Source organism: Gavialis gangeticus, unplaced genomic scaffold, assembly GCF_001723915.1.
Source record: "Gavialis gangeticus isolate Ggan-Ray unplaced genomic scaffold, GavGan_comp1, whole genome shotgun sequence".
NCBI classification, from domain to species: domain Eukaryota; kingdom Metazoa; phylum Chordata; order Crocodylia; family Gavialidae; genus Gavialis; species Gavialis gangeticus.
In genome coordinates this window covers 115,090,898-115,111,487 of record NW_017728992.1, presented here as the reverse complement: position 1 = coordinate 115,111,487, position 20,590 = coordinate 115,090,898, and the positions used below count along the sequence as shown (strand labels likewise).

At 42.6% G+C, this 20,590-nt stretch overlaps 1 protein-coding gene across 1 annotated transcript in view; it reads left to right on the top strand.

Annotated features, from left to right (window-relative positions):
* PXDNL (peroxidasin like) overlaps window positions 1-20,590 on the top strand; it is a 407,402-nt gene that overhangs the window by 139,678 nt on the left and 247,134 nt on the right. The gene's annotated exons all lie outside the window — the stretch shown is intronic.

The following is a 20,590-nucleotide window of genomic DNA, read 5'->3' as shown; positions in this document are numbered from 1 at the left end:
GTCTACTTGGCTGGGGTCATTTGAGCCTGTTTTTTCTCTCCTGCTCAGGGCAGGGGGTCAGCCCTGGTGATCTACAAGGTCCCTTACGACCGTACTTCTATGAGTGTTCTCTTTCATATGGCATCACATATCAACTTTCAAATTTAGGAGCCATCGTTTGATACAGACAGTCCTTGGACTTACGACGCAATTGGTTTCTGAAAATGGCATCTTAAGTCGAAACATTGTAACTCAGAACCAATTTTCCCATAGGAAACAATGTTATAAATGGGGGGTTGGTTCCTGAACCAAGGCCCGATACCCTATTTTCACCAAAAATAACTCAGAATTTTGTACTCAGTCAATTATAGATGAGTAATATAGCTACGTTAATGTAGTTATATTGTAAATAGCAATCATACTGATTTGGAAGGATTTCTTTGAGGTTACTTTGCTGGACTTTTTGAAGGGCTCTTGGCTGGATTCTTCTCAGGCGTCTTGGCTGCAGGTTTTTCTGGAGTCTTGTCTGCTTTCTTAAAGAAAGCATCCAAGGACGTTTGGACAGATGTTCTCCAGGGAAATGGGTAACACAGCGACTTGTTGGCTGTCATGGCATCACATCAGATCACATGTTGTAAAGTCAAAACTGACATCAGAAAGTTGAAACAGGGTGTCAATTTAGAATCATAAGTGCAAAACGTTGTAAGTTGAGGACTGCTTGTTTTGTCACTCACTGTTCAGATTCCATCTGCCCTGTCCAGGCATTTGTAAAGATTGGAACTAGTGCTGTGCTTCCTGATGGCCAGTGCATTCACACAGAGCGCTGTCCAAGATGTTTATCTTGTAAAGTGTTGATTTGAAGCGTCCGCATCCAGATCTCAGGCTGTTCAGCTTGACCCACACTTCCCTGTCAAGCTTGTGCCCAGCGGGGGATTCATTTGGTGTTAGTATAAAATGCTGTAGGAATAGGTCTGATGTTTCCCAGTGGCCAGCCCACTCTGTTGCTACCCATATATTTGGTTAACATCCCCAATCTCTTACAGGAGCTTGTGGACTTTGTGTACAAATGGTTTAAAAGTTTTAAGCCTCTTAAGCCTCCATCTGTTTGGGTCTTCAGTTAATAGATGATGGAGTAGGTGATTTTTGTCATTTCTTGCTTCTATTGCCAGTAATGGTGTTAGGGTCTGTCATCTTGTATCAATTGTTCTAATGTGCAAGGGTACAGGGAGTACATCTGTGAATGTGTAAGTTGTGCAACCTGCTATGCTAGCATTGATGTGATGTTGTAGTTGTGATGGTCCAGGAAATATGCAAGAGGCAAGGGTTTTTTGTGTGGTATCTTTTATTGGCCTAACTTGCATGGTTGGGATAGGCTTAGACAAGCTTTCAGGTCTTGCAGTACCCTGCCTTAGGTCTTTGGGAGAGAAGCAGCGTCTCTTGTCTAAAAGGTGAAAACTTGTCTAAATCTATCCTAATCATGGAGTTAGTCCAATAAAACATACCACCCATGAAAACTCTTGCCTCAAGCATAGCCCATAACTATTGTTGTCAACAATTTGCTTTTAAGGCCACTGACTGAGAGCTAAAAACATTTTACAACTGTTTATTTGCCTTCACAACCCTTTAGTGAGAGAGGCCTGGAATCTGGTGATTTTACAGATGGCGAATTTTTAAGCAGGAGTGTTGCTAGGAGCAATAAAGTTGAGGTGATGGTGGAGCCAGGAGGACTTGCTCTTCCCGCTGCTCTCACTGACCTGACTTGCAGCATTTTGCTATGCATGTTGTTTTAAATGAGCCACAACACTGGAGACTGTAGTTCCACCTGGTTGTGTATGACTGTCCTTAAATCACTGGCTACATAGGTTGTGGTGAGAGAGGACTGCCTTGAGACCTGCGTTTGAAGATATTGTTCACTACTTTTTCTCTAGCTAGTGTTGGAGTGAGGGAGGAAAATGCAGCGGAGCTTTCTCTTTTCTTTTAGGAATGACCAAATTCTCTTTGACTGACTGAGAGCAGGGTCGATTCATGGTCCGTACCCCGTTCTCAAAGTGGTAGCACTTTGCATGCCTTCCGATGGGGACAAGGTATGATGCTGTGTACTGTATGAGGTCTGGACAGATTTGGTGTTCAGGTGCTTCAGTTTAAATGAGGAATGTTTTTGTTTAAAATCTCTAGAGCTGAAATGCTTAATATCCAGTTTTTGTCAGATTCCTCCTCTTAATCCCTGGCAGCCAGTTTAGCGTCATTTCCTTTGTATTTCTGTTAAACAATGAACAGGGAGCCTAATTCCCCCTGCTGCAGAACACCACTCAATGAATCCGTGTTTGTAGCATTTACACAGTTCCATATATTGCTGATAAATTATACCGAGCCGTAATGTGATTTCTTGCCAATTTCTAGTATACAATATGATATTTTTTCTAATAGCTATTAGATAAACAGTGGTTAAGGGACAGCTTCAAATGTTAGTTTTGTCCTTATTAGGTTTACAAGAGCTCTGTGATGTATTATTGCTTTTACAAAGTCAGTGTTGGATTTGTGTTGGAATCTGAGGTATCATTGCTTTGTGATCTAATTTTCTTACCTTTACAGAAAATCATTATTCTAGTGGAACCATACAACCACTTCAAATGACTACAGACATAATCACTGTCAATTGGATACATTTTTTCTTTGTGCCAGCTATCAAAATGTAATGAAACGGATAAACTTATGAAACCCTGATATGCCTTTAACTCTTTTGTGCTATAGGCGAGCATATAACAGTTCCAGTAACTGTTGTATTTGAATTCTTTGTAGTGAATGATGGGATTACTTAATACTTCTTTATTGAAAACTTGAGATGAATTGCATTAAAGAAAAGTGACATGTTAATAACTCCAAGCTAGCAGTTTTATTACCCAACGCCAACTTTGGTCCTTGTGGACTAATACATCTTGACTTCAAAGTAGTTTCCTCGGGATTCAGGAATGGAACTTGACTGTGACTTCAACAATAAAGACCTGCTATTTGATTCTGACTCTGATAATTTCTTATGCATGCAGGACATGCCTCACAACCCTAGAGACTTTAAGAGAAAAACAACCTATATTTGAGATTTCACCTCTCAGAGGGATCACGAGAGGGTGGTATTTAATAGCTAATGTTCTCCTGAAACATAAATATGGAGAGGATAGCAACTATCTTATTTTCAGCAGTAAAACTACATTGTTGGAGGTCCTATCATTAGGGACCATGTAAGACTTACTCAAAAAAATCTTTAAAAGAAAATGCCTTACAGACCTAAGTAGTACAGTTCCAAACACTGCGTGCTAGAATCTTGTCTGGTTACTCCTGTTGAGTTGAACAGGATTTGCTCAAATGTTCTCCTCCTCCACTTGGACCATTTAGGGACAGATTCTAAAAGTAACTATACAGAGTAGTATTGTCTTTGTGTTGGGGAGCTTCAGCTGTCAGAGACAGCTATCCTGAGATAGCTGGGAAACTAAAATATCATTGCTTTGTGATCAAAATTTCTTGCTATCAGAAATCTAGTCATTATTCTAGTGTAGAGGCTGACAACCTACAAACTGGGCTGGATCCAGCCTGCGAAGAGATTGGATCTGGCCCAAGACAATGGGGATCAGTATCATGGGGCAGCAGGGCCATCTTCTCTGCTTGTGCTGTTGCTGAGGGGTCATCTGTCATCTCTCCAATGCCCCATACTGCTAAATTCATGGCTTACCATTGCCGTTGGAGATGCCAATCGATGACAGTCAGCAGCAGGATAAGAGGAGCATAGAGCAAGGAGGGCTGGAGTGCTCAAAAGGCTGCTAAGATACTGGGCCACCCCTAGAATCTCTTCCACAACCAAGAGGCATGGCATAGTGGGCAGATCTTCTGTGAGATCTCTAAGGCATCCTCCTGCCAGTGGTGCAAATTAGAGATATTTCCTTGTGCTGTAACAAGGGCTGCACAAGTCAGAATTAGAAACTAACGTCTCTTTGGCCAACCCACACCCGTGTTTTCTGAGCTCCATTTGGACATGGTGGAGAGTCAAAACCCTGAGAGTATATTTGATCTGCCAGCTGGCAAGCTAAGAGTAAATTTTGGAATTTACACAGATGTAATCTATTTCTACTAAGTTCAGAATGTTACTGCTGGGATTCAAGTATAACAAACTGTTGAAATTGGAAGACAGTATCAACAGGACTCCTTTCTGGCTTGCATGCAGTTCTGGTCCTGGCTTCTGAGTTTTAGGGAATCAGCCCTTAATTCCTGTAAACCAAATCACAGTACAACCCTCGATCTAAGATTCTCATTTCTTTTAGTGCTAATATAGGTTTATTTATGTCCAGTACCCTCTATTCACTCACTTGAATGCTTAAATGCTGCTTTGCACCAGTTGAATGAAAATGAGGGGACTGCTGCTGATGAACCTTATTGGTTGGTAAACAGCTCCCTAAAATTCTCTTTCTGGTAGTACTGTTGAGCATGTACCGTGTCTTTCCACCTTCAGGTTGCGTAGAAAAACACTCTGTATTTCATATATATACAACAATGAGCTATACAAGCTGTAATAGGAATGTATTTAATTATTTTTAGGCTAAACAGTCCCAGGTAACACTTTTATACAAGTAAAATGTGCTTAATCTGTTAACAACTATTTTTTAACACCTAACTGTCCCATAGTGCAAACTTGTGACAGTGGTCCTCTTATAAGAGCAATAAATTTATAATGACTAACTTCTGGTGGTTTTAAATATCTTGGCAATAGTATATTTATAATTAGAGCAGAATAGTTAGGCCTGAATAGATCAGGGGATTGATAATGAGGTGAAGGAGGCTAGAACATTTTATTTCTGTGCCACTGTTTGTGTGGTCCTTGCAAACAACAACAAAAGAGCACTCTGAGGCATGCCTGAAAGGAGCTTGGTTATTCATTCACCTTCCCCTTTGCAGTGGGTAGGTATCTGAAACAGCCTTGCAGGTAGCAGTAATTGGCATTGTTAGAACTCACAGAAGGAAGGAGCTTGTCATAAAAAACTCAATGTTCCCTGTTCTTGATTATTCCAGAGTAAGAAAAAGAGAAGTGTTTTGATGATGCATGCTCGCTTGAGTGATGTTTAATTTATAGAATAGTCTTCAATATGTGTTCAGGTCTGACTAGTGATACAATTTTAAGCTTAGCTTGAAATTGGAGTTGGTAGAGAGTCCCAATCTGGATTAATGATGAAGGCTTTCATTGTTAAAATTGGAAAACTTCACCAACTTTTTTGTATTGATTTGTCTGTTTTCCAGGGAACATCTTGGTTTAGATGTAGCTAGATCTGTGGATTCGGAACAGTCTTTCAAAAAAATGTCCCATATAATTCATTAGTTTTCCATCTCATTTCGGGGCCTCTGGCCAGTCAGACCCAACTGGGTTGAGCTCTTAAACTTCCATACCTGACCTTGATTCTTGGCTAATGCAACTGCCCCAGTTCTTGGTGACTGGATTAGACTCATAGAGAAGAAGGACTGGAAGAGACAACCAGAAGACACCTAGTCCAACTTCCTGCCTGAGGCAGGATCATCCTGATCCAAACCATTCCATACAGTCATAATCTAAACTCTACATAAGGCTACTATCAACCCTGACACAACATAGACCTAACACCCTAACCTGCCACAGGTAAAACAGGTGAACCATAGAAGCCAATGTCCTACTTTTATAAAATGTTGTCAATATAAACTCAAGAGATCCCACGCCCCCACTACAGAGGGAGAGAAGGCCCCTCACAGTCCATACCAATCTGACCGTGGGGTAAAATTCCTTCCTGATCTCAGATATGGTGATCAATTTGACCCTGAGCAAAGGGACCAGACCCTCTAGGTGCCCTTGCTCCCAGCAAGAACATTTGGTACGCCCTAGTCAAAGTTCACAGCCTTCACTGTAGCCAATACCCAATGCCTCCGGGAGGGCTTAAAAACACCCTGAAACATATCGCAGAAAAATGGGGGAAAGGGTGAGGCAACCAGCAGAGCCCAAAAGCATAGGAAATAACCAAGGTATAAAATATACCTATGTAAGGTAGCAATGCCTAGATCATGTCCAACCAGTGGCTGCCCAACATCTTCTTGAACTCCTTCAGAGATGGAGAGTCCACAGCCGCACCAAGCAGTCTGTTCAGATGGTTCACTGTTCTAACAACAAAGATGTTTTTCCAGATATGCAGCTTAACTTACCTTGCTACAACTCCAAGCTACTGGTCTGCATCTTCTCTGCAGCAAAAGTAAAACCATGCTTTCCCTCTTCTTCATGGAAGTCTTTTTAGTATTTGAAGACTGTTATCATGTCCCCTCTTAAGCACTTTTTCTGCAAGCTGAACATACCTAGCTCGTTCAAGTCTCTCCTCATATGACTTGCCTTCCAAACCCTTGATTGTCTTTGTTACCCACGTCTGGAACCTCTCTAACTTCTCCATGTCTTTTTTTAAAATATGGAGCCCAGAACTGCACACAGTACTCCAGATGAGGCCTAACCAGTGCTGAGTAGAGAGGCACTATCATCTTCTATGTATTGCATCTAATGCTTCTATTGATACAGCCCCAAACTGCGTTCATTTTTTGTGCAGCTGCATTATGCTACAGACCTGTACTGAGTCTGTGATCTACCAAGACTCCCAAGTCCTTTTCCAGAGTGCTGCCATTCAGCCAGGTGTGATCCATTTTGTTTCTGTGGTTTGCTTATTCCTCCCAGGGTGTAGTGCCAGGCTGAATTTGTCTGCACTGAACTTTAGCCAGTTAGCTTTAGCCCAGCTTTCCAATCTGTCAAGAGCCTTCTGAATTGTGCTCAGATCTCCTCCAACATGTTCTTAATCTTCCCCAGTTTTGTGTTGTCTGCAGACTTGCTCAAGAAGTTTTCTGTGGCAGCATCCAAATTGTTAATAAACATGTTGAACAGCAGGACCCCCAGGGCAGACCCTTGTAGAATGCCACTTGAAATCTATCATTCCTACATGGACATGTTAATAACTACTCGTTGCTTGCAGCTGTTGAATCAGTTATCTATCCACCTTGTAGTAGTTGATCCAGTCCACATTTCTCCAGTTTGTTTGAGAAGGTCATGTGGGACCCTGTCAAAAGCCTTGCTGAAGTCCAGGTACTCTGTATCTACAGCATTCCCTTCATCCACCCAAGTAGGTGCTTTGTCAAAGAAGATCAGGTTTGTTTGACATGATTTTTTTCATAAATCCATGCTGGCTGCTTACGATCAGCCTTTTTTCCTCCAGAGGCTTGCAAATGGTCTTCCTGAGTACATGCTCCAGTAACTTGCAAGCTATTGAGGTGAGGTTAACTGGGCTATAGTTCCCTGGGTCCTGCATTTTGCCTTTTTTAAAGAGGGGCACTACATTGACCCTTTTCCAGTCCTTTGGTACATGGCCTGCCTCCCATGACTTCATGAAGATCATTGCCAAGGGCTTCAAGATCTCCTCTGCCAGTTCCTTCAGGACCCTGGGATGAAGCTTATCGAGTCCTGCTAACTTCACTGGCTGCTGAGAGCACCACTCAGTCCCTTTAAACACACCTGCAGGCATCTCTTGACAACAACCTCAGTCTGCTCTAGCAAGACTTGTATTTAATGCTGTATCTGGTTCTGGCTCCTGACTCGGTTTTAGCTTTCCTGACTCTCTTCTTGGATCTTCTCTGGAATTTGGTACTGGCTCCCTGATTCTCCTGGCTTCTGACCTTGGCTTGTACCTCAGGCTACATCTCTCAGATCTCCGCTCCATTGATTCAGACCCCAACCTAACACCTCGGTAACCTGCACTCCCACCCAGCTGACCTCCTGTAGTTGCCTTTCAGGGGCCAGTCTGCAGGTCCAGCTGCCTACATCCTGCCTGAACTCTCACATCTCTGTTGTGGAACAGAAGATCTTTTGTTAAAGTGTCTTCATCTTTTCAGCTTCCCCTGTTTTTTAAGAAAGAAAGCAAAGCTAAAGAATGTCATTTGCAGTCTGTCAGTGCTGCAATTAGGAGGATGTAGTTTCTGTGAGTAGCTGTATTTATCAACAGGACTCTCTTGATAAATGTAGCATCTCCTGCCTACTCATCTAATTAGAGTCCACTTAGCGAAAATCAGTTCAGGATTGCTGTCTTTCAAACATGTTAGAACCTAAACCTCTTGAATGCTGTTTTGTACTCAGTGGAAGAGAAACTTTCCCTTTCCTTCAGAAAAAAAAAAGTCTATGATTGTTTGACTTTGAATATGGTGACATCATAATATATCAATGAGGGTAGAGAGTCACTCTGCGGCGGTGAGTTATGGCCATTACATCTCATGATAAAGTGGCTCAATACTGAGCTGCAGTTAAACAACTTGCATTACAGTTTCTCCATCTTCAGAAAAGAAGACTCTTAAACATATTGGAGCCATTTGTAAACTTTACTTTTTTCTCCAAGGAATTTGTCTTATTAATACAACAGAGTTCATCGTTTCTTTTGCTTACGTTCCCCCTTGCCTCCCAGTCAGCTGTTCACATCTTTTACCATGCAACTAGTTTGTTGGGAGGTATGAGTGAGACACCATATCAATCTTCCTACTGCATTTACTATTTTCTTACTGACTTTTTGACCATGCTTGAATATCCTTTATTTGAAGCTAGGAACAATAATGCAAACTTCTTTAGAGTCACATTCTGTTTAAACTTGATAAACTTGGTTTTGGAGTGCTGTGGTGGGCTGCATTCTCCTGAGTCCACCTGCTAATATCACCTTCCTTTTTTTTTCCTCTTGAACAAAGCAGAACAGTAGGGAGAACTAAAACAAGATTCAAATCTTGCAGGCAGCAATGTTCTCTGTATTGCCCTCTGTATGTATGAGGAGAGAGGTGCAAAACCCCTGTCCTTTTCTGTCTTGCTTTAGATCTCTCTGGAGGATGGGTGTGATGGAAATGAAGAAGCTTCCCCATCACCTTACTCTGTTTTGCCAGGAGTAAGTGAGAATGGGAAAAACTCATCCTGGAATCCAGGGGGTGGGCAAAAGAAGTCTATCCCCATAGAAAATATGGAGAAAACTTAATCTCTTTACACTGTTAATCTCCTTTGACTAGGTTCTCAGGCTCCTTCTGTGTACACATAGCTGGCTTGGGTATATAGTGATGGTATGGTATGCCATGAATAAATGTCCTTTTTCTTCTGTGGAGAGAGCTGCAGAAAAGGTCACTATGCCTAACTCTAAGAAGCCTGTTAAAGGGACAGGCAGTGAAACCCATTCCAGCTTGCACTGCCCTTTGAAACTCCCTTTGACAATGAGGGCCTAGCCAGCACTGGAGGTAGGGAAACTAGTGCACAACAATGGCATTTTTAAATTATGTGGGCATAGTTTTTCTTCACCCCAGCATTCTCTGAGGCATATTTGCCTGAAAGAGCCTAAGGAATCTGTGAAGTGAAACCAGGGCAGTGTCATCTATTTCCCCTGTTCCCTTTAACAGAAAACCATTTAAAAGGCCTATGTTTTTAAATAACAATGAAGCCAGCTAGGCAGCTAGGGTTGTATAAAAATATTTCTAAATGGCGTTGGAATGTAATAGGAGTTTTTTAGCTACTTGTGAAATTCTGTAATACTGATTATAATTCTCCATTGAATTCATCAGGTTGCTTAAAATGAACATTTATGGTAAAGTTACTACAGGGGCACTGATACATTGGTTCATATCATATCGGCACCGAAAAAAGCAAAATTGACATTATTAGCAATCGGCCTTTTCTGACTGACATGCCCGATAATGTCACCAATAAATGCTGCATGCATGCGTGTAGCCATAGGATGCATGCGGCCCGCCCAGCAGCTTGCAGAGCAGTATCTGGCTGGTAATTCTGTTGGGGGGAAGGGGTGTGTAGGGGGACAGATTGAGGCCCCTGTGGTGAGGGAGGGAGTGGGGCTAGGGCAGGCGCTGCCCAGCCAGGGCAGGGTGGGGGATGGAGCTGCAAGTGGCTCATCTGGGAGGCTTGGGGAGGGGGCCCATATCCCCCCCCTCTTTGTGCACCCCTGGAGGAGCCATGGGGATATGTGCCCCCCTTGGTCTGTGCATGGGGTGAGGGTGGGCTGGGGATGGGGACAGTTCTGGGCTCTTCCTGGAGGGGAGCCTGGACCAGGTCTGTGCTTGGATGGGTGGCAGCAGCACTGGGAGGAGGGGCTTTGGGGGGCTGTGGCAAATTCTGGGGTGGCTGTAGCCCCCTCCCATGGACCTCCCCACCCCAGCACCACCAGCAGCCACCCAGAGTGCAGCCTAGGCCCAACCCCCCCTGCCAGGAAGAGCCCAACATTGTCTCTGGCCCCAGCCCCCAATGGCAGCCTGCCCTTGCCCTGTACACAGATTGGGGAGGCATCCTAGAATTCAGGGGGTGGGCAAAAGAAGATTTTTCCCATAGAAAGTGTGGAGAAAACTTAATCTCTTTACACTGTTAATCTCCCTTGACTAGGTCCTCAGGCTCCTTCTGTGTACACATAGCTGGCTTGGGTGTATAGTGATGGCTCCCCACAGGTGCGTATAGTAGGGGGATGTGCCTCCCAGAAGAAGCATTCAGCTCCGTCCCGTGCTTGCCCCTGCCCCAGCCCCACTCTCTCTCTCTCATTGCAAGGGCCTTGATCTCTTCCCCTGCCATGCCCCTTCCCTCTCCCACCCTTTCCACCCCAACAGATTTACCAGCTGGATGCTGCTCTCCCAAGCTGCCTCGCTGTATATTTGCATTTGGATCAGTATTGGCTGATATGGCTTGTTAATTATCCGCCATTAGTATTGACCCCAAAAAAATCTCTATTGGCATATTCCTGAAAGTTACCGTAAGCTTAACTGTCTGTTGACTGCCAGAATATTGTTTCTTAGGAAGAGAGAGTAATGGAGGAGGCAGGAGTTGCTCTAAAAACACTGGTAGGACCTTCTTACTCCTGCATCTTATTGAAAATTGCTCAAGCCAAAAGGGCAGGCTCCTCTGTGCCTTTTCAGAAAATGGGATTTTCTCAACCCACTCCTTTCCTAAGATTATGAAAAGAAGTGTGGAATCTTTTATCCTCTGAGAAGGGCTGTGGGAAAATGTTAGAGAACTGGATTTTTAACAACTGTGCAACTGTTTTAATAAGTTTTTAAAAAAATATTTTTTTAAATTTAAAAATAAACCTAGAAGGTTAGCAAGCCTCAAATTCCTCTGGGCTTATCAGCAACTAGGGGTGCACAAAGTTTCGGTCCATGATTTGATTTGGAGAAGATTCGGCCCAATTCAGAGGCCAAATCACCGAATCCGAATTGAATTGGGAGAAAAAAACCCCAAACCTCAGATCCTGCCTCCTTCTCTAGCAGCTGTCTGAGGTGCTACTGAGGTGCTACTGTGCTGCTTACTAAGTTATTACCTGTTGTTGTTTAAAGTGGTGGACTGGACTGAGGCTGTAGGGGAGGAGGAAGTCTCACTGGGGCACACTACCACGTTGTGTAGAGGCTCCAGTGCCAGTGAGGGCGCGCCGTAACACACGCATGAAAATCATACATCATGAGTTTTGCTTGTCAGCAGCTTGAGGTGCAATTTCCCAGAAACCCCTGCACCTATCTCTTTGAAACTTGGCAGGCCTCATGCCCTCAGAAGGGGCTACCATCCCTGCTGTTTTCATCCAAATCTGCCATAACACACACACAACACGGGTTTAGCTTTCAGCAGTTTGAGGTGCAGTTTCCCAGAATCCCTGAACCTATTTCCTTGGCAGGCTGCATGCCCTCAGAAGGGGCTGTCATCCCTGTAACTTTTATCTAAATCAGCCACAAAATGGCAATGTTATAGGTATTTCAGTGATTCCCCATTATAGCCTATGGCTGAATCTCGCCAAATCAGCACTGAATCTTCCAAAGCTGATTCAGCTGAATCGATTTGAGACAGTGAACCAAATCTTCGAATCGAATCACTGTCCTCCAAATCAGCTGAATCCGAATCCGAATAGAATACTTCCCTATTTGCACAGGCCTATCAGCAACCCCTTCATTTAAGGGAAGCTTAGCAAGCCATCCTTTTCACCTGATGCAGACAGGTGAATGATTTCAGGAATGGATCACTTTTCTTTAGTGTTTGCAGTAAATGCAGTTGCCTTCCGGGCTTCTGCTTTGTGACCTTTATGTGCTGTGTACTCACAAATTCTCCTACACATTCCTCTTTCCCTCTCTTCCTTTTCCATCTTTCTTATCTGCCTTTTGCTGTCATCTTCTCAAACCTTTTACTTTTGGCTGAACGTAAGTGAATGCAGGAACCAGGGAAAGTAAGCATTCTCCTGAGTTCCTGAATCAGAAACAGTTATATTGTACCTTGTTGGAAGAGATGAATACAGGTGGGACCAGTGAGGCAGACTGGCACACTGCTTGAAGAGGAAGAGCCCTGCTCAGCTCCACTGTGGGTGTTGCCATCCTTCTGTCACAAAACTTGAGTCCAGTTTCAGTGGTTGTCCAGGAAGTCATTCCTGGTTGCATGCTAATGGTCTGAGTCACTTTGGAGCTGTGCTGTGGTATCCTAATGAGAACCTATGCATCCAGTGAAGCTCAGGAGAAAATGTGCTTTTTCAGTGACCACTTACAGACTGCAGCGAATGACAATGACCTCCTCATCCTACGTAATCATTTTAAGTGCACTCTTCAGGAAATGGACCAGAGCTCTACCCACCCTTCGCTCAACAGCTGCAGACTACCCTGCAAGCCTATCCAACGTGTGGTGGCACCTCCATCTTAACATGAGGCAGTATACTTGGGTGAAGGTGAGCCCGACAAGCTCTCCATGGCTCACTTGAATTGGCTTTATATCACCAAACACCCTGTGTCTCTGCATTCGCTACAACCGTATTACTTCATCAGGACTTTTAGAACACAGCCTGCCGTATTGTGAACTGGATTTTCCTGACTTGACTTGAAGCCAAGTGAATCGGCTCAACATTGGTGTCTCCAGGTTAGCAGGTACTTCTGGCAGGCCTGGGCAACCTCAAGAAGTGACTTCTCCTCCTCAATGAAATGGTAGGAAATGGGAAGAACACAAATCAAGATTTTCTGCCAACAGTATACCCAGCAGGTGACCCAAGACCACCGTTGCAGTATGCAACAGTTTGAGAAAGACATAGTACTTGAGGCTGTCAGGAATGCCACTAATGATCATGGGCTGTATGAGCGCCTCAAGCTACACCAAAGAGGGAAATGATAGAAGACACACCTTAGGCTTCAAGAACTTGGAATGATTGCGAAAGGGCAAATATAGTGTCCATCTTCAAGAAAGGGAAGAAGGAGGATCTGGGGAACTACAGACCGGTCAGCCTCACTTCAGTTGATGGAAAAATGATGGAGCAGGTCTTCAAAGAATCCATTTCTAAGCACTTGGAGGAGAAAAAGGTGATTAGGAACAGTCAGTGTGGTTTCACCAAGTGCAAGTCATGTCTGACCAATATGATTGCTTTCTATGATGAAATGACTGGCTCTGTATGCAGGGACAGCAGTGGATGTGATATGCCTTGAATTTAGCAAGATGTTTGATACTATCTCCCACAATATTTTTGCAAGGAAGCTAAGGGAGTATGGGCTAGGTGAATGTACTGTAAGGTGGATAGAAAACTAGTTCAAACATTGGCTTCAAAGGGTAGCAATCAGAGGCTTGATGGATGTGACCCTGGAGGTGGCATCTAGTGGTAGCAATCCCGGAGCAAGCCTCCCTGGCCTAATGCACCCTAGACAAAGCTTCCCATTGCCAAGAAAACTGGTGATCTCCAGTGGTGGCTGCTGCAGGGGCCACGGACATCTTTGTCCACAACTTAACCCCAGTAGCACTGGCAGTGCCAGTGGCCTGCCATTCCTGTAGGGAGAAGATGGAGAAGACTTTTTGATGCCTTCCTGGATATCCCCTGGCTGTGGCTGCTCTTTGCTGTCCTCAGTACTCTCTGATGGATGGTGACCCGAAAAAGCCACAGAAGCTGGATCACTGGGTTAGATTTGATAAAGACCCACAACTTCTATTTTGTGGTCCAAGCATATGTCACATTTGAGTTTGAATACTTCATCTTGCAATAAAATGTAGACCAGTTTGTGTCATGCTGGGCCATTGAGAGAGCACTCTTCAAGGTAGAAGATGGACAGCTGGTCCTAAATGTGTAACCCAATGAAGGTCATGGCAGGGAGGGGGTTTCAGTTTCTGGTGACATGGTATTTTTGTTGCTGACATGTTTCATGCTCAGCCCCTGAGAGGGTTATATACATGTTTGTACTTTCAACTTTTTGTTTTTAATATTCTTATAGTAAAGGCTTAACAAATCAAGTTTCTTTCCCACTTGCTCACTCTCTCTTGTGCTCACTCGCTGTCTTGCTCTCTGACCTCCCCCAATTTTGTTATGCTAGAGATTCTTGACCACATATTTCTCAGTCTGCACCTTTTGTCAGAATTTTTTTTTTCAGTGTTGGTATGGAATTGATTTAAGTGTCTCGTTTTGTTTTTTAAACATGTTACTGATGGAAGCAGGGAAAACAGAATAAGATTTCTTCATGGAAATCAGTTGGTATTTCTTTGTTACTCAGATCTCAGTGTATTCTTGCATCTATTAAAGAAAGGGATGGTGTGGGGAGTGGTGGGGACAGAGCAATATAGTAAAACTGTGGAGAAAAACAGCTGATGGGAACTTGCTTGAATTCAGGCTACCAGCCCTAAATCTGGAGAGAGATTTCCTGGAAATCCTAGGAAACACACACCTACACATTAATATGGAGATGTTCCTATTCCACGAAGATGGCCTTGAAAGAGTATTGCATTTAAATATATTAAATATGGCACTGAAAAAGAACTGTTTGACAGTGTAGTAGGTATAGATATATGTTGGTATACTCTGGGAATTTTCTGTATTATTTCAATTTCTCAAACAACATTATGGTTAAAAATATAGGCTAAGAAACATACACATCTGTCTAGCACACTGCTCTAATACATGGAAAAGCTGAGTTCTTAGTGCTTTAATCAACCACTAAGCTTTCAGTACTCTTCCACTCGAGCCTTTCAGATGTATAATCTTTACCCAGTAGATGGCAATCTAATTACACCCCTGAATTTATTTTGTATTCTATCCAATAGAGAGCAGTAGTGTACACACATGCTAGCAAAAGCATTGAAATACCAACAAGCCTGTTATTTCAGTTCAGCTCAACCTACAGCAAGCGGTGGTTCTACTACAGATACCAGCACAAAGCCCCTGAAGTCTTGGAAACTGGGTTTTGCAGTGCTAGCCAGATTAGCTTGCATTGCATCTTGTCTGTGCTTGCAGACCCTTTAGACTAGAAAACTGAGGATTTAAGAAAATATCAGCAACATTCCCTACCCCTGTCAGTAGTTCTGTAATTTGATTCCTCTTTCTCTATCTGCAGGGCTAATTGAAAAAAAAGAGACAGACACCTGGTCATGTGAGGAAGAATAATGAAGCTGTCAGTTTGGGCTAGTAACTCTTCAATATATGGTCCCTATAACCTTACTGTTCTCTGCCTGGTAGTCATCATGTATGATTAGTTTGAGTGTTAGAAAATTAGGATTGTCAAAAGCAATTATTTTGAGTTACCTCTCTGTTCACTGCTTGCATTTGTTACCTTAGTTGCTGCAGAATGGCATGCATAGGCTAATTAAATACTAATGCAAGGGCATCTGTTTTATGAAGTATAGACATGACAGTAGCCTTTATGAAACCTATATTCTTTTTTGTCAACATTGTAACTTCTGTGTGATTGTATTTCATAACTTAATGGTTTCCTTTCTTGCCTATAGATTTAGTTAAGAATGATATAAGGTAGGGTTAATGTTCAACTTAAGGGCCATGCTACACGTTCAGATTAAAGCTAGATAGAAATCCGGTCTAGAGTTGTTACACATTTTCAAGCGCTAACTTTATAGCTAGTTGTTCTTTTTATAGCTGGCAAGTCATTTTTATCATGTGATAATTACTTTGCACATGTGACTGGTCTAAATGTATTGCTGAATTAACCAATTAATTGTTTACATGCATCATGCAGCAAGGACCTAGGAGGTCCTTTTCATTATGGTTTTTATCTTGCAATAATGGCAAAATGCATTTATGGTAAAAACTTTTCATTATGGTTTGTATTTTGCATTTAAGGCAAAACTTGTTAAGGGGTGCAATACTGTCAGGATGAAGAACTTAGACCACTACCTGGTTTATGTCTTTGGTAAATCCGTATGTATCAGAGAGAAAACCCAGAGCACTAGAATGAATGAATGAAAATAAGCATTCTTCCTTCAGAACCATTTTTTTACTACTAAAGAAGTTCACACATTAACTTTGGAAGCTCATCCAATTTACTTGCTCTTTTAAAAAAATGTCTGGTTCTCATTCCAATTCAATTAAATTTCTTTTTTCTACATCTTGCTTTCATTTTTTGTCCTCTCAACTGTCCTCACACTTAAATAACTCCTTCTTTTTCATATCCCAGTGGAACTACTCTTTAAAAAAACCTTTTAGCAAGGCTTTTGATACCAACTCCCTCAACATTCTTGCAACCAAGCTGAGGAAGTATGGGTTGGATGAATGGACTTTAAGGGGAAAAGAAACCTGGATGGATCATCAGGTTTAATGGGTAGTAATTAATGGCTTAATGTTTACTTGGCAGGTGGTATCAACTGGAGTGCCCCAGGTGTCAGACCTGGGGTCAGTTTTGTTCAGTATTTTCATTAACAATCTGGAAGAAGGGATGGATTGCAACCTAAGCAAGTTGGGGAGGATGACACCAAGCGGGAGGTGTAGTAAATACACTAGAGGGTAGGGCTAGGATTCAGTGACCTAGATAAATTGGAGGATTGGACCAAATGAAATCTCATGAGGTTCAATAAGGGCACGTACAAAGTCCTGCATTTAGGACAGGATAATCCCATTCACTGCTATGGGCTTGGGACCAACGGGCTAAGCAGAAGCTCTGAAGAAAAGGACCTGGGGTTATAGCGGACAAAAAACGGAATATGAGTCAACAGTGTTCTCTTGTTGCCAAAAAGGCTAACAGCATACTGGGCTACATTAGTCAGAGTGTTTCCAGAAGATCAAGGGAAATATTTATTCCCCTCTATTCTGCATTGGTGAGGCTACATCTGGAGTCCACCCACTATAGAAAAGATGTGGACAAATTGGAGAGAGTCCACTGGAGGGCAACAAAAATGGTGAGAGGGTTGGGACACATGACTTCGGAGAAAAGGCCGAGGGACCTGGGCTTATTTAGTTTGGAGGAAAGAAGGTTGAAGGGGGATTTGATAGCAGCCTTTAACTACCTCAAAGGTGGTTCCAAAGAGAATGGAGCTAGGCTGTTTTCACTGGTGACAGATGACAGAACAAGGAGCAATGGTCTCAAGTTGCAGCAAGGGAGGTTTAGGTTGGATATTATGAAAAACTTTCTCAGGACCATGGTGAAGCACTGGAGCAGGTTACCTAGAGTGGTGGTAGAATCTCCATCCTTGGAGGTTTTTAAGACCCAACTCAACAAAGCTCTGGCTGGGATGATTTAGTTGGGTATGGTCCTGCTTTGAGCAGGGAGTTGGACTAGATAACCCCCTGAGTTCCCTTTTATCCCTAATTTTCTATGATGTTATTCCTATGTTTAGTACTTCTGCTTTCTGAAGGCATGTCCCCATGAGCAGCAAACTGCATTCCCCAGGGACAACTAGCAGCAGCACAAATTTACGGGCAATTCCCCTGCATGTGTGCTCTGGCGCATGACAAGCTGCCCTGGTAGGGTAAGGGAGACTGGTGCCTGCAGTCTTACCGGGGATCCTGGGAGCCTCCCAGGACTCCAACAGCAGTGATCCAGGCATGCAGAGCTTGACTGGCAGCCGGAGCATGTCCCTGGCCAGCCAGGCCCTAATTTTAAACTGTGCAAGCTGCCAAGTGCACTACCCCGCTTTTTTCTGGAATGGGTTTTTGACACCAGGATCTCCCGGTGTCAAAAAAACCTACTGTGCTGCAAATTTCCAGCATGGTGAATGCCTCCATGTGTGGCACCTCAGATGGGTCTGCAGCATCACAAACCACATATGTATGCTTGTGGGGACATGCCCTGATAGTCCAGACATAGCATCTGATGAGGTAGGCTGTAGCCTACATAAGCTCTTGCTTCTCTGAATGAGTTAGTTTATAACAGGGGTTCTTAACCTTTTATGGACCCAAGGCATCCCTAGGTAAATGTCAGCTCTTTTCACTAGCTTTCTTTTTGCCTACAGAAAAATAGTAGAGGAATTCTTTTCTTGGAAAGATCACAACAGTGCAGAATCTTTTTACTACTGTTTGAAATCTCTGGTTTTATCTTGTGAATCCTGTTTTCAAACCAGCAGTGCTAGCATTGCATGGCATCTTCCGGCACCCCAGAGTGGTATGACAATCACTGGTTTATAACGTGCCACACTGCCCCGACTTTTGCCTGTATAAAAGTAAAAGACTGTTTCAAAGGAAACGGGTCATTATTACTTGTGAAGTAGAGAGACAATAGTGAGGAAAGAAGGTAAATTGCAATGAGCCATAAAACACAACAGTCTCTGTTCAGGCCACGGCTTTTAGTGTTCAGTAAAGTAATGAATTCTTGTTTTAAGGCCTGTCTTTTGGAAGGTATTGTATAGACCTCCCTTGGGGTCCAAAAGTAAGTAGTTGTTCTGTGAAAAATTTTCCCTCGCTGGTGGTTGCATGTTTCATAGTTTCATAGATGTTAGGGTCGGAAGGGACCTATTAGATCATGAAGTCCGACCGCCCCGCCCTGTTTCTGTCCTTTATCATTGTTTCTGTGAAAGTTCATTCTGTAACAGTGATTCTGTTTAGTTTCACCCAGATGGTTTCCATGAGGGCATTTTATCAGTATTAGTAGAATACCAGTGTGTTAAAATAAAAGGGAGAAAAAACTAGCAATTGCAGCACTGCATGTTTCCTTCGCTCCCTTAGAAGAGATTTGCTGTGCTGTCCCTAATCATTGAGAATCGGACTGTGGGTAGAAGTTGTCAAGGAGCTCGCTCTGTACTTGGATGAGTAGTCTCTCTTGAGACTTAGCAACCAAGTGAAAAATAAAGAGTTTGTGAAAAGAGCATGCCTGCATGAAAAACGCAGAAAATCAACAGATGCAGAAATGAAAGAGGGAGATGGAGACATCCCTCTAATTGCTCTTTATGGGGGAGAGCCATCCTAAGAAGCTGTTTAATTTCTGAGTTAAAGTTCAGACTGACCCTTCCTAATCCTACAGGCTTCTAGTACATCAGAGCTATATTCCAAAACAACAACTGCACACACACCAGAATGAACGCACAGCAAATCTATCAAAGACAAGAATATTCAATTACCTGTGGGGGCACATATCTCACAAGAAAACCACTCTTTCTCCAATCTCTCAGTTCTAATCCTCAAAGGAAATTAACAAAATACCTTTCACAGACAAGCCCACAAACTTCACTTCATCTACCTACTGGATACAAAAAATCATGAACTAAATATAGATATTGGATTTATGACACATTATAACCTGCCTGACATCTGACTCTCTAGGTAAACCCTCTGTCCCATGACTTGACCACCTCAATTTACTTTTTAACTGACTGGCTTTATTGCATATGTACTGGCTTCTGACCGCTTTACCACTCCATCCAGGAGGAGCACAGATCATTTGCAGATGCTTCCTCAGCCTGAGGAAGGGCAAAAGCTTGCTAAGAAGAATTTTTCTAACTATTTGAGTTGGTCTAATAAAAGATATCTGCCTCAGAGCTATATTGATATTCAGACGTGGGGTAGGAATGAAGTATGAGACAAGTGGGGTAGGAAAGAAGTATGAGACAAGTAGGGTTAATGAAAAAATGTAGATGCAACATTATGTGATGTGATATAAAAGAAACATTTTAGAATCAAAGTATATAGAATGGTACAACTTTAGTCATTACCTTTCACCATTCTGGTATTTTTACAGGAAACCATTGTTTATTACCCTACAATATATTTGTTCAGTACTAATTGTTAAAATGATGCAAATTGGACCATATTCAAGATTGCAGATACTTCCTGTGAACAGGAGCTGCTCTTTCAGGAGGTTTTCAAGTACTTTTTGTCTAAAAATAGTAAATCTCCTGCTACATTGAAGGTAGAGAAAAACTTATTGAATGCATTTAAAAAAAAAAAAAAAGAAATCTGAGACTGATTGTGATCACAGAGCCAGGCAATTTCCTGTTTTTATTTACTTGGCTTTTTAGTTAAGTTGCTGTAATAGGTTTTTATTCCAGTTGCTAGTATAAACAGAGTATAAAGCATTCCATACTTGTTTTATTTTCTCTTTTTAATTGTAATCTTTATAAAACTAGGAAAAAGAATTCTGATAAATGTATTTGTCACGTGAAACAGCATATAGCCTTTGCAGTAGCCCAAGCTGATAGGCCTGTGGTGAGGTGTACATTCTTAATTTGTCATGTTGAGGATTGCCCTGTCTCAGTCATATAGTTTCCAAAGAATGTATCATTGAAGTCACCCACCTTCATAGACAGTACCATAATAGTAGCTCTTCCCACATTTCCATCAAGACATACACTGTCTGCACAATGGGGAGTAAAGTGCTACTGTGGTGGGGGCCCTACGTTTAATGG